The sequence below is a fragment of the Tiliqua scincoides genome, chromosome 4 (assembly GCF_035046505.1).
Source record: "Tiliqua scincoides isolate rTilSci1 chromosome 4, rTilSci1.hap2, whole genome shotgun sequence".
NCBI classification, from domain to species: domain Eukaryota; kingdom Metazoa; phylum Chordata; class Lepidosauria; order Squamata; family Scincidae; genus Tiliqua; species Tiliqua scincoides.
The window spans coordinates 213,195,075-213,209,199 of record NC_089824.1 but is presented as its reverse complement, the minus strand read 5'-3'; positions in this window follow the sequence as shown (position 1 = coordinate 213,209,199).

Genomic DNA, 14,125 nt, shown 5'->3' with positions numbered 1-14,125 from the left:
CGTACCTCAACTGGAAAACATTCTCGAATTATGCAGGGAAGCTTGGAGCCTACGCCGCAATACTCTCGGTTCAATATCTTTCGGACTAAACAAGTCCCAAAGTGGTAGACGGTCCACCCTCCACTTCATCCCCTCCATCCTGAAATGTGATCATAAGCATTAATAGTGAAAGGACCAGTTTGCAGCAGCCTGAAACCAAGTTCTCCTCCCAAGGTAAGAGCCACCAGAGAAGAAAGCTGTTAGATTGTTAGTATTTTTCTTTCCTGAACACACTTTTTTCTAACAGGTGAAGATTAAACTTTTATGCCTCGCTCGGTGCAAGATGTGGCAAAGTAAGATACAACATGAAGGTCCACCCTCCACCTCATCCCCTCCATCCTGAAATGTGATCATAAGCATTAATAGTGAAAGGACCAGTTTGCAGCAGCCTGAAACCAAGTTCTCCTCCCAAGGTAAGAGCCACCAGAGAAGAAAGCTGTTAGATTGTTAGTATTTTTCTTTCCTGAACACACTTTTTTCTAACAGGTGACGATTAAACTTTTATGCCTCGCTCGGTGCAAGATGTGGCAAAGTAAGATACAACATGAAAATGGGGAATTATGTGTCAGAAAATATAAAAAACGAGCAACCCCTAAACTTACCTTTTCCCCTCCAACCCAGTTATGGGGATTAAAGGCAGCAGAATCAATGCAAGAACATTAAATAACTGGGGAGAAGAAAAATGATCGACAGGGCAAGCTCGTGCAGTTCTACTCAGAAGTAAGTCTCATTGTGTTCAGTGGCACTACTGTCTCCCAGGAAAAGTTACAGGATTGCAACCTGAGGTTATCTATAATTACCTGTGAGTAAACCCCATTGAACTCAATGGCACTGACTTCTGAATATTTCTGAGTCAACTATGCTGTATGATGAATTAATTATGCTTCTCTCCTGATCTGGTTGTGTGGAGGGGAATAAGAGTACAAAAGGTCTCCAGGTCAGATTGGAAAAAACAGTCTCCACAGTGCCTGGCTACAGGCTCTGTAGGGAGAGCGTGGGTCTCATATAAGGGCCTCATATAAGGGCCATATAAGTTGCTGAACTAGTCTTTAATGCCTGCCTTCCCTCCAGCACCACTATGACTCTGGTTGCTCAGCAGTAGCATAGCTAGAGAGGGGGGCGACACAATAAGTATTGCAGGTGCCCCAACTTGCTATGTAAGCTGCCACTCACCATTAGAGCCATTGGGGCAGTAATGGCAATGCTCAGGTGCTTGCCGAACATTAAGTGCCTGCATGTGGTTTCTGCTGCCTCAATGGCTCCGACGGTGAGTAGGAGGGGCTGCTTACACAGGGCATTGCGGAGCCAGCAGTACGTACCGTGCCACCTCCTCTCTGGCTACACTAGTGTTGCTTAGCAAGTCAGGCATACTCAACTGTGTGTGTCAAAGTGCCCTCTGGCGGTACAGTCCTGGTCTGAATGCTGTCAGTTAACCCCAGAGTCTGAATGTGTCCGCTGACAACACAAGCCATGGTGCTAAACTAGGCCTCACAAAACTCTGGCATCCTACCCAGTGTCTTGGTCTACTAAACAACTCAGACTTGCCTTCCCAGATCTGGTACCTGATTGCCAGAACTTTCTCATCACATTTTCTGCCTGTTTTCATTCTCATCAGATAAACAGGTGTCTGACCCCAGCCTGCCTCAACCATGTCATTTTCTAGTGTGTGGGAGTGGGGTGTTTGACTCTCGGGGTAACAGAGCCACTCCAAGAGCCCCCAGGTCCTAGCTGGAGTCCCAGGAAGAGGACATCTGGCCAAAGTTAGGTGCCAGTTTCTTTCTTCCCATGGTGGTGGCGGCTTCAGAGTCTGTAGGGGGAAAGGGTTAACATTCTATTGCTCCTTCACAACACTGGCTTGGCCCATATCCCTGAGGCTGCCGAATGACCTGCCTGCTGAAGATGCCTAGTCAAGCCTCTGCCTTTGCCTCAGTTCACCATCCCACTCATTAGGGTTTTTGAACCCTGACATACTCTGCATTCCCCTTCTAGCTTCATCCCTCCCCCATCTGCATTAACTGGAAGTGGTGTCCTGGCTGCCATGGGGACCTGGACATCACACAAGCCACACAGTCAGCCATGATGCAGCTTCCACTTGCACTACTGGAGGGCCAACTGAACATTGTGGAGTGTGCTCAGGATTCAGAACATGGCGACCACCACCACCCCCGACAAAAAAAAAGGCAAATTCCTTGACCCAGTGGCCTCTTTTGACTCTCATCTGCATGAACCAGAAGCGACCCACCCAGTTGTGCCCATCTTTGAGCTTGAAGGCCTGACAGACTCAGTGAACCATCCAACTTTCCAGCACTGATATGGCTTTGCCAATGTGGTGTGCACTGAATACTGTGGTTGGGGGGGGCAGTCATGGAGGCCTCCTCAAGGAAAGGAAACATTTGTTCCCTTACCTCAGGGCTGCATTGCAGCTACAAGCTCTAGAATATCGGTTAGGATTGGGTCCTCACTCTATAGCTATATGTAGCCCACCACTGACAATATGGTGGGGTTGCCAGTGGAATAGGGGATTGTAGGGTGGACCCAAGACATTTTGCTGCTCCATCGTGCAATCTGAAATACATTCCAGAATCCTTTGCGCTGTCACAGGGGATGTTAGGCTGCAACTAACATTCAGCCTTTGTTTCACTAGTTCATTGAAAAATACTACCATCCTAAGGGTCTGCCCGGCTTGCTTGTGTAGTTGAGTTGGCCTTACATGTTCCAGGGACATATTCTAAATTTCTGGTTGTGTGCCATACTCTCAATAGACAGCATTTTCCCAGAAGAAGGGATTGCTTTGAACAGGAAGAACCCATGGCCAATTTATTTTGGACAACTTACAACCATGGCCCATCTCATATCACAAGTTTTCTATCACAGGTACCACTAGAAAACTGTAAAGGCAAAGTAGAATTCTGGGAGCTGGCAATCAAACCAGTCTATCAAATATTTGAGATGTATTAATATATCTGTCCTTGAACACAAACTATCCCAGCCATCTCTCTGTCTCCCCCCACCCCACCCCCCAAATATTTGCATCATTCTTTTTTGGCTGTAAAAAATTGTGGACTAGCCAGCAAGCTGACACCTCCGATCAGATGCAATCCATTTTGTGAGGCTGTTTGCTTGCCAGAATTATTTACAGCTGTAACTCATACCAGTCAACTTGTATAGCTTTCTTACAGGGACATTTCAGGAGTGTGTGAGGAAAACTCAGAATAACAACACAATTGTAACCAGCCAGGCGCTGGCGGAACAAGCACACACATTGTCGCAAAACATGCCAGAAAGCACGTTGTGAGAGCACAGATGCTTCTGGCACCAGGACTAAGGCAGCACACACAACATGCCAGGAAGGGGCAGTTTGAGGGGCACACTATTATTCAGATTAATTTTTTTAACCCATAAAAAATGCAACTGACAATTTATATATATATCAATATCTATCGATCGATCAATTGAGCAATCGATCGATCAATCAGAGAGATATAGATAGATAGATTTAATACATAATTATATATAATATACATAATTATATATATACATATATATACATACATATATATATACATATTTTTACATATATACATACATATATACATATGTATACATACATATATACGTATATACGTATATATACATACATACATATATATATATACATATATATATATATACACATACATGTAATTATATATAATTTTTATCTCATTTTGTCTCATTTTTGGGGTTGCAGCAAACTTTCAGAGTCTGTTCAAGGGAGGGCTTTGATCCCCTCCAATAATGGTACTGCCTTATATAAACTGCCTTTTTTGTATAAAAACAGGGCTGGCCTTAGGTGCTGCTGAGGTTCAGTGACACCTTTCTGATGTGAGTTGGGATCTACATTAAATCAGATAGATGAGGACCAATTTGTATATTTGATTATCTTTCTGTAATGCAAAAGAAAATGTTACAGCACACAAATGGATCCCCCATGGATACCGAGAGCCCATCTGTAATACTTAGTCTTGCAACTTAAAATTTAACAGTTTCACATTTTGTGCTTTTCATTTTTTCTCCGAGACATATTTCCTGAAAATTGAGGCTGACAGTTTTTTTTGGTTTTTTTGTGTTGTTTTTTTTTTGGTGGGGGGGAGGTAGGGCTGGGTGCCAGCTATTATCCTTGTAGAGGGTGCAAAATAACCTGGCACAGGCCCAGGGTATACCTCCATGATGCCTGGAGGCTGAACAAATGGCAGATATGCTCTTCGTGGGAGTCTGACTCAGGGGTTGAGCACCCCCCACAAGCCTTTGAAATGTTTCTTTCTTATATTAAAACTGCATGGGTGGTGGGTCTTGGCTTTACAGCGAATCTTCTCTAGCCCAGCTTCAAGGGGTCTGGAAGGCACCTCAGATGTCCAACTGCATCTTCCATTGGAGCAGCAGGTGGTCGAGATGGTGGGCTTCCTGACATTCTCGGGATCTGATTGCCTGCCAAAGACAAAGTGCTGCTCAAAGAACAGAGTGAATTCAAGGATGTTTTTGAGCAACAAGCTTGGCATCTGGTGGATACAAAGATGTACCATGTATCAGAACTTTGACTTGCTGATGAAGTAGCATATGCACCCCCCCCCAAAGAACCAATAATCCTATGCCATGAGCTGTGAAATAGGGTTCATCCCTCCAGTTATAGGAAGTGATGTCAGAGATGACATAGCTACAGAAAGGATCAAAACATGACAGGCATAATGCTTCTATGATGTCATATCCTCCACATCTACAAGGAAAGCTGTAGGTCTAAGGTTGACACTATGGGGTAGTGGCTCTCTGTAAGTGCAGCGAAAGGGTACACTGGCTGCCATTTACTTTCCTCTTGCAGCCTTCTTCTTCCTGCAGTATATCTTACAGAACATGTTGCTGTAGTTTATAACAGAATTGATCAATAATGCTGCAAAGGCGAGACAAAGGACCGTGTGAACTGATGTGAGAAAGCAAAGAAATCAGAGGACCCTCCACTTCCCCTGAGATCTCTGAGCAAGAGGCTGCTCACCTGTCCATATCTCTTTCTTTGTTGAGCACATGGTTGTGCTGCCAGGAGCCTGTTACAGAAACAGGAAAAGAATAAAACATTGAGGAGGAGTGGGAAGGCAGGATATCTGGTCTTCCTTTCTTTTGAATTCATTTTTTTTTTACAGACTGCCACACATATTCCACTTTTGTTTGATTCTTAGGGGATTCCCCAGATTTGGGGGCTACTTTTAATTTGGGGGAGGTTTTCTCAAGGAGGCTTCCTTCCATGTAGGCTCTCTGGGTGGTGGCAGCGTGAACTACTTTTTCCCTGTTCATTCCTAGTGAAAAGGATGAAGCAGGGAGATAGGTGTTCATCACTGATTGCTAGGTGTTCCACCCACCAGGCCCTTTTCCATTCCCTGACATATGTCAACAGTCCTAGGGTTGGAACTTGAGGAATTCTGGCAATCCTCCTCCATGGTCCTCAGGTGTGGGCAAAAAAGCTAGTTCTTAGGTTCAGAAGAGAACACTAGTGAACAGATTCCGTTCCTCCTCCTTGGGTGATATATTGACAGACCCTGCATGGAGACCCCTAAGTTAGACCAGGACTCCTCTTTCTTCCCACCCACAGTGAGTCTTTCTCTTACCTGAGAGTGGTAAACCAACCAGAAACCCCAGAAGGTAGTGAAGAGAAGCAGAGACAAGAGCTGCTGCAGCCCTCCAACAAAGTTATGGTACGGCGTGTCCATCACGAGCATGAACGTGATGCTTACCTTGCAACCAAAGAGAACAAGAGCTGCTCTCTCAGTTTCTGGACCAGACCTAGATTCTGCTTGGGGGGGGGGGGGAATACCTCTGACATCACAAAGAGCCAATCAGGGCTAAGGGGTTTCTGGTTGGTTTACCACTCTCTGGTTGGTAAGAGAAAGACTCACTGTGGGTGGGAGGTCCTTTTGTGATGAAAACACAGACATCACAATCAGTCACGAGTTTCACACCGTAGCTAACACCTCTTCCCTATTCTGAGCATGGTGATGGGAAGGATTACTGGAGGCCCAGGCATACATACACCCCTTACATACACCCCTTACAAGTAGACTTTTTCCTCCAAGGTTAATGGCCTACATGGATACAGACAAGACTGGAGTTTGAGGAATGACTCCTTACTTAATTTGGGGAGGGGGGGCAGCACTGAGTTGAAGAAGGAAAACAGGCAAGATATAGGAAATGAAGTTTCCTTCTTTCAAAGGAACTTCAAGGGAAAAACACTGTTCAAGGAGTTAGGAAGTGTAGTTCAACAGCTTCACCTTGCCCCTGTCCCTCTCAACAGGGAGAAAAGTGGGATTGAAAGTACAGTCTCTTATCTCTCAGCCTAACCTACATCACAGGGTTGTTGTGAGGACAGAACAAGGGAAGGAACCAGGCAAAAGCAGAGCTAGGGGTGGCACAGTAAGTACGGCACGCTTCCCAGCATGCCGTGTAAGTGGCCCCTCCCCCTTGGCATTGGAGCCATTTGGGGCAGTGATGGCAACATACCGTTGCTGACCTGAATGGCTTTGACATGGAGGGAGAGGTGCTTACACGGCATGCTGCAGAGTGTGCCGTACTTACCGCACTGCCCCCCCCCCAGTTCTGCCTCTGGAACCAGGTACTCTAATCGCATCAAGGCGATTTCCAAACTGCACAAATTCATATTCCAGCCCTCCCATTTCTGAAATTTGCCACTATCCCTAAAAAGCATACAGATTCTATAGAATTTAGCAACACACACACACGCACACCCCAGTTCCATCAATCATGGTTCAATAATTCCCATGTTTGGGTTATTGGGGGATTCCTACAACTCTATTGTCATATGGAGAGCAAGGATGTGCTCAAATTGGGTTGGCCAAGAATGGTGGACACAGCTGGAATTTGGCTGCTACGTTGGGAAAACACATGAAGGGGTCACGTTTCTAACCAGCACTCTTGACAGTACACCAAGTCTCAAAAAAAGGTGGGGGGGGACTATAACCAGAAAAAGAGATACTTTCCCCTTGAGCTGGCCTCACGCTGGCCCTGGATAGCAATCTAAAGTGCATTTTATATGACCTGAACTTTTGAATGTGGCCTTCAAATGTGGCCCCACGACAGGTGGTTGTGGTGGTAGAAGTGAAGGCACCAGAGGGCTGGTAGGCTCACTGAAGGCAACTTGCCATGGTCCCCCTCCCCAAAAACAGGAGTTTGCCTCGAGTAAAACTAAAATATAATCAGGATTTCCATAGCAGAGGTTTATGAGACCATAGCCCTTTATACTGAAGCAAGTCTGCATTTCGTATATAAAGGAAAACAGTTACCAACATGGTATATTGCCATTACTTTCATAAACTCCTTCAGGTATTGCTCTGCTATCTATTTTTTTTTTTTCAATCTTCTTTTCTTTTTAATACAGGAAGAAAGCACTTTTGGCTACTTTAAAAAATCATTAGTTGCTATGGAAATGTACGTCTACACTAAATTGTGCTTGATTTCTCTGCCTTAACAACTCATTGTTGCTTCTGTCCTAAAGGTACATGCTGTATATCTGTGATGACATGCAGAGAACCTTGGGCCAGGGCATCCTGTAACGCAATAAGAGGCAGTGATCAAATTGATGAGTGAGATTTGAAACAGTTATCTGGGACATTCCTGCAGTAAATGATTGTATCCATTTTATATGTTCACGGTATACAGGTAAAATGAATTTGCTCCCAGAAATTCTCTTCTGTAAGCTTTGATACTGAATGTTCTCCACATATAGGAATATTTGTCAAATATTCACTGGTTATCTAATAAATACAGAGCACCAGTGCTTTTTATGGAAAAAAAAAATAGGTGCAGGAACTCACAGCTTTTTATTTATTTATTTATTTATTTATTTATTTATTTTTAAAGCATTTTTTATACATGCGCGTGCGCACGCACGCACGCACACACACACACACACACACGTCCATCCCGTGTGAGCTCCCTGATAGCAAAAGCACTCCTGCCACAGCTGGAGTGAAACACCCCATTTTTTTTAGGTGGGGAGGTGCTCCATTGGGCTATAGGAAACTCTCTCCATTGGGCTATAGGAAAGCCTATACAGTAGTATAGCATCATCAGATCTTTCCACAAGGACATGAAGGGCACTGTTGTCTTCGATGGCTCCACATCAGACCCTTTTGACATCCGAAGCGGAGTGAAGCAGGGCTGTGTTCTTGCGCCAACCTTGTTTGGGATTTTCTTCGCTGTCCTGCTGAAGCAGGCCTTTGGAACTGCAACAGAAGGCATCTATCTCCGGACCAGATCAGACGGAAAGCTCTTCAACCTCTCCAGACTGAGAGCAAAATCCAAAGTCCTGCTGAAATGTCTGTGTGACTTCCTCTTTGCCGACGATGCAGCTGTCACTACCCACTCTGCCAAAGATCTCCAGCAGCTCATGGATCGTTTTAGCAAGGCCTGCCAAGATTTTGGACTGACAATCAGCCTGAAGAAAACACAGGTCATGGTTCAGGATGTGGACTCACCTCCCTGCATTACAATCTCTGCGCATGAACTGGAGGTTGTCCATGACTTTGTGTACCTTGGCTCAATGATCGACACTCTTTCTCTCGATACCGAGCTAAACAAGCGCATCGGTAAAGCAGCTACCATGTTTTCCAGACTCACAAAGAGAGTCTGGTCCAACAAGAAGCTGACAGAATATACCAAGATTCAGGTCTACAGAGCTTGCGTCCTGAGTACACTTCTGTACTGCAGCGAGTCATGGACTCTTCGCTCACAATAGGAGAGGAAACTGAACGCTTTCCACATGCGCTGCCTCCGACGCATCCTCGACATCACCTGGCAGGACAAAGTTCCAAACAACACAGTCCTGGAACGTGCTGGAATCCCTAGCATGTATTCACTGCTGAAACAGAGACGCCTGTGTTGGTTCGGTCATGTCGTGAGAATGGATGATGGCCGGATCCCAAAGGATCTCGTCTATGGAGAACTCGTGCAAGGAAAGCGCCCTACAGGTAGTCCACAGCTGCGATACAAGGACATCTGCAAGAGGGATCTGAAGGCCTTAGGGATGGACCTCAACAAGTGGGAAACCCTGGCCTCTGAGTGGCCCGCTTGGAGGCAGTCTGTGCAGCATGGCCTTTCCCAGTTTGAAGAGACACTATGCCAACAGTCTGAGGCTAAGAGGCGAAGAAGGAAGGCCCATAGCCAGGGAGACAGACCAGGGACAGACTGCACTTGCTCCCAGTGTGGAAGGGATTGTCACTCCCGGATTGGCCTTTTCATCCACACTAGACGCTGTGCCAGAACCACCTTTCAGAGCGCGATACCATAGTCTTTCGAGACTGAAGGTTGCCAATACTATACAGTAGTTAAAGTGTTCAGAACAAATATATAAGGTCTTGAGCCCAGCTGGTGGCCATCAGTGCCTCAAGTGTTAGTTCTAAACCCTTTGAGCCTAAGAGCTCTGGTGGCTCAGTGGTGAAACTGTAGGTCTGTAGGACTTAACCCACAGCCTCCAGCAGGGGGCTCACTCCAGGAGCTTAACTGTGGGTTAAGTCCTAACTGGAACTTAAAAAAAAAAAGGTCAAAAAAGAGCCAGCCTGGGACTGAACTTTGAGGAGTTTTGCAGCCTCAACTGGCCCCCCTTTTGGCAACTAGCAACCAACCTTTATATCTTGCAGTCATGGAGCACCTTCCCGCCTTAAAAAAAAAAAATCATTCCTCAGTGGGATTTGAACCCCTAGCCTCTGGCTCCACAGACCTACAGTTTCACCACTGAGCCACCAGAGCTCTTAGGTTCAAAGGGTTTGGAACTAACACTTGAGGCACTGATGGCCACCAGCTGGGCTCAAGACCTTATATATAAGTTCTGAACACTTTGACAATAGGTTTTCCTATAACCCAATGGAGAGAGTGCTGGGCTGTGGAGCACAAGGTTGGAGGTTCAAATCCCTCCCTAGCCAGCAGTGCAGAGCGGGGTGGTGCAGGCAGGGGGAAAAAGTTGGGGGCAAGGAGGAGGGGAAAAAAGGGGGCAGGGTGGTGCAGGCAGGGGGGAAAAAAGGTGGGGGCAGAGAGGAGGGGGGGAAAAGGTGCCGGAACACCATTCCGGTGCTTTCCATTACAAAAAAAGCCCTGCAGAGCACAATCCTAAATTGCGCTTAAGGTGGTGCAAGTCCTTTGTGCCAGCTTCCAGGAGTCATGAACATGCTGTAAAGTCCATTCACTCCACCGTGGGAGTCAGGGAGGCTGGCGCAAAGATGTGTGCAGGCCTCCCCCCCCCCCGTGTCAGATCTAGCTGCAGCAATGGTAAGTTCACGCTGGTGGAGGTCTAGTGGCACAGGGGTTTGGGGAGGATGGAGGAGGATATTTTGTGGACCTTCCAGGATAGGCAGCAGGTGGGCTGGTGGGCAGGCTGGGCCTGGAAGGGGGGGTGGGACCAGCCTCCAGCACTTAGACTGGATTCTAACCCCCCTCCTGAGCAGCCCAGCCTTACACCGGGCTGCACGGATCTGTGCCAATGATTTAGCTAGTGCAGATCTGAGTAGCCTCATTGAGGAGGCTCGGGCATTACTCAGGGTATGTGGGGAAAGTATCCCCTTGTCCGAGTTGCGTCACAACCATCTCTAACCCTGTGCTGGATACGGGACAGGGCAGTCAGCCAGCCTGTTCCAGTGCAGGTTAGGACTGGGTTAATAGTTGAGTTCAATAACTTATGTCCAATGGTACAGTATTTCATATGGCAGTACTGAGGAGCTTGAAACCCAAATGGGTCAATTTTCTTGAAATTTTCAACAGTCATAGTGCCCTCAATTCAGTGATCTTTTTTTCTCTTTGAGGGGGCATTAAATTGAATGGAGGCACTGTTGTTTCCCCCTTCAGATTGGACAAAATTGTGGAGTTAGTTCAAGATATCCAGGGACTATCAGCTCCTGGGAGTTTGCATCCCTGCCTACCAAGGACATTATCTAGGCAAGAGGAAGACCAGCCCAGTTCCAGCCATTGGCCACCAATACAGCAGTTGCAAAAAGCTTACTTCTCCCCTTCCTTCCAGAAAGTACTCTGAACTTCTCCAAATGCCAGTTTCCCAGTTACTGCAAAACTGAAAGGGAGTAATCTCCAGGCTCTGCCATTTAGCCAGCAGATTGAAGACTGCTGGGTTCTGTGTGTGTGTGAATTTAAATTATTATTGCCATCCATTGTAAGCCGCCTTGAGGATTATTTGATTGAAAGTCAGTCAGTCAGTGAGTTTATTAATACAATCAAAGACCAGCATAAACAGAACACAGCAACACTGCAGTGTATCAAATAAGATTTGAAAGATTTTTCACAATTGAGTAAGAACATCAGAACAGCCCCGCTGGATCAGGCCATAGGCCCATCTAGTCCAGCTTCCTGTATCTCACAGCGGCCCATCAAATGCCCCAGGGAGCACACCAGATAACGAGACCTCATCCTGGTGCCCTCCCTTGCATCTGGCATTCTGACATAGCCCATTTCTAAAATCAGGAGGTGGCACGTACACATCATGGCTTGTAACCAGTAATGGATTTTTCCTCCAGAAACTTGTCCAATCCCCTTTTAAAGGCATCCAAGACAGATGCCGTCACCGCATCCTGTGGCAAGGAGTTCCACAGACCAACCACACACCGAGTACGCATCATACCAATTTGATTGATAGCAAGGTACAATTTTGCTCAGGCAATAAGAATGTTTAGGTTAGATCTATCTATCTATCTATCTATCTATCTATCTATCTATCTATCTATCTATCTATCTATCTATCTATCTATTTTCAGTAGTTTCTGTGGTTACTCAGGTGGGGATTCAAAATCCCAGGCTTCTTTCTGAACTGAGTGTCAATTGTCATTTAGGAAGTCCCTACTTGTATGGGAAGTCTGGGGAATGACAGCTTTTGGATTGTATTTAATAGGAGAGGTGGCACATTATTCTCTCCAAGTTCTGCTTAAGGGTATTTGGAACAACGCCCATTGCTGCTTCTTGTCCTCTTTCTTTGCATGCATTAGGCACTGTGAATTTAGACAAGATTTTAGACAAGATTAGAAAAATGTCTCACAGGGGTTTTGTATGTCTCTAATAGAGAGTTTCTCTGTGCCTTGCCTTTAAAATGTATGAAAACTTTCCTTTAAGAGGCACCTGAGTCAAGAGTTAAGGCAAGTCGGGGGAGCTCATTGACAAAGTTCTTAAAATGTTCTGTCTCTTTTTTTTCTCCAAGGCAAAATTTCAGCATCCTGTTATGGCCAAACAGATACAAGGAATTTCAAAGAAAGTTAAAGTATCTTTTTCTTATGAGCGAAACTTCCTGGGGAGAGTAGTAAATCTCCACTCTCCAGGCTGCAATCTTAGGCACATTTGCTAGGAAGTTATTTGTTTATTAAATTCAGGTGCTGCTTTTCAACAGAAAAAGGGTTATTAAAACATAAGAGACATCTAATTAACATTGTTTTTTAAAGGTATAATAAAAGAGACAACAAGAGAGTCCGGCAAAATATTACCTCAAGGGATATAGATCAATTCACGTAGAAGGCCAGTCTAAAAACAGACTTCACCAGCTTGTGGGAGGCCAAGAAGTTGGGAGCTCTGCAGTCCTTTAGAGGGAAGAAGATCCAAAGTCTGGGCACCCATGACATGAAGGCCTCATCCTGCATAATCACCAGTCCTAGTTGAGATACATGGAGCAGAACACAAGCACAAGCAGAACCACCAGGCAGGATCATATGGAAGCAAGCAGACTGCCCTTCAAGTACCTTGCTCTCAAGGGCTTTACAGGTCAGAATCAGCACTTTAAACTGGGCTCAGAAGTATATCAGGAGTGCCAGTTGCATACCAATGGAGTCACGTGTGCCAAATATCTGTCTCCCTTCAGCAGCCCAGCAAAAGTCGCCTACAGTTTCTGAACACCCTTCAAAGACAATCTTATTCAGAGCTACTACTTGACTACTTAAAGGGTTGAGACTAAAAGCGTGATCATAGACAGACCTGACTTCTCCAAAAGTGGTTGCAGCTGCTACACCAGTCAAAGCTGCACAGAGGAAGTTCTGTCCACAGATACCATCTGATCATGTAATAGAAGCACTGGGCACCAGATCACCCCCATGTTGTGAACCTGATCTTTCAGACAGACTGCAGCCACTCCCTCCATCCCAGGCTGTCTGGTTTCACACGAGAATTTTTTTTTTTTTTTCTTATGTCACATTCCTAGGGCTGGATGATACCAACTGCCAACCTCACCCACCATGCAACACGGTGCATGGGTGCACATTCTCTGCCATCTCTCAGCATGCCATCCCGCTGTTGCATCAATGCATGCATTAAATCAATCCAAATGCCCTCCATATACTGTTAATCCCTGTGTTTAATGTTGTGTTTAAATCAAATGTGGGGGGCAGTTTATACACTCTGCACTCCCCCAATTTTGCAGAGCAGAATTATATGCAAGGAAGGGAAGGGGACATTACTGTGGATGGCATGATCTGAATCCGTTCTTATGCTCTGCTTTCTTGTAAACAACCACAAGCTTGCAGACTTGAGGACTAGGAGGAAACTAGAAGATGAAATTCAATGGGGCACAAAGGCCCAGAAGCACGGAGCAAGGTGGGACAGGTAGAAACCCCCAGAACTATCAATAACAAGCATGGATGTGGATCTCAGATCTCTGAAAGAGACACAATAGTATTAAGGGAGGCATTGTAATTGTGTGCACGTGGATTGAGAGTGCTTGCACACTTCACACGTGGCAATGCTTTTTGAAAGGCTGGTGGAGAGGCTCTGCCTCCCCACCCACAGCTCATCGCTGGGTCACAGTTATGGATATTATATGTTTAAAAATGAAGGTAGACATTCAGTGTATTGCCATCCATTGCATGTTTTGTTTATCAGCAACCCAGAAAGGTTAGGCTATTGTGCAAGGTGAGAAAAGGTCAGTGGAACTGTGGTTCACGCTGTACACGTAGCCATAAATACTTGATGACCCCATAAGTGTTTCTAGTGATGGGGCAAATGTCTCATTATCTATCCAGAATACCCAACCCAGAGAAACCATTTCCCTGAAAATGTCAAATGAGTAGCTGCT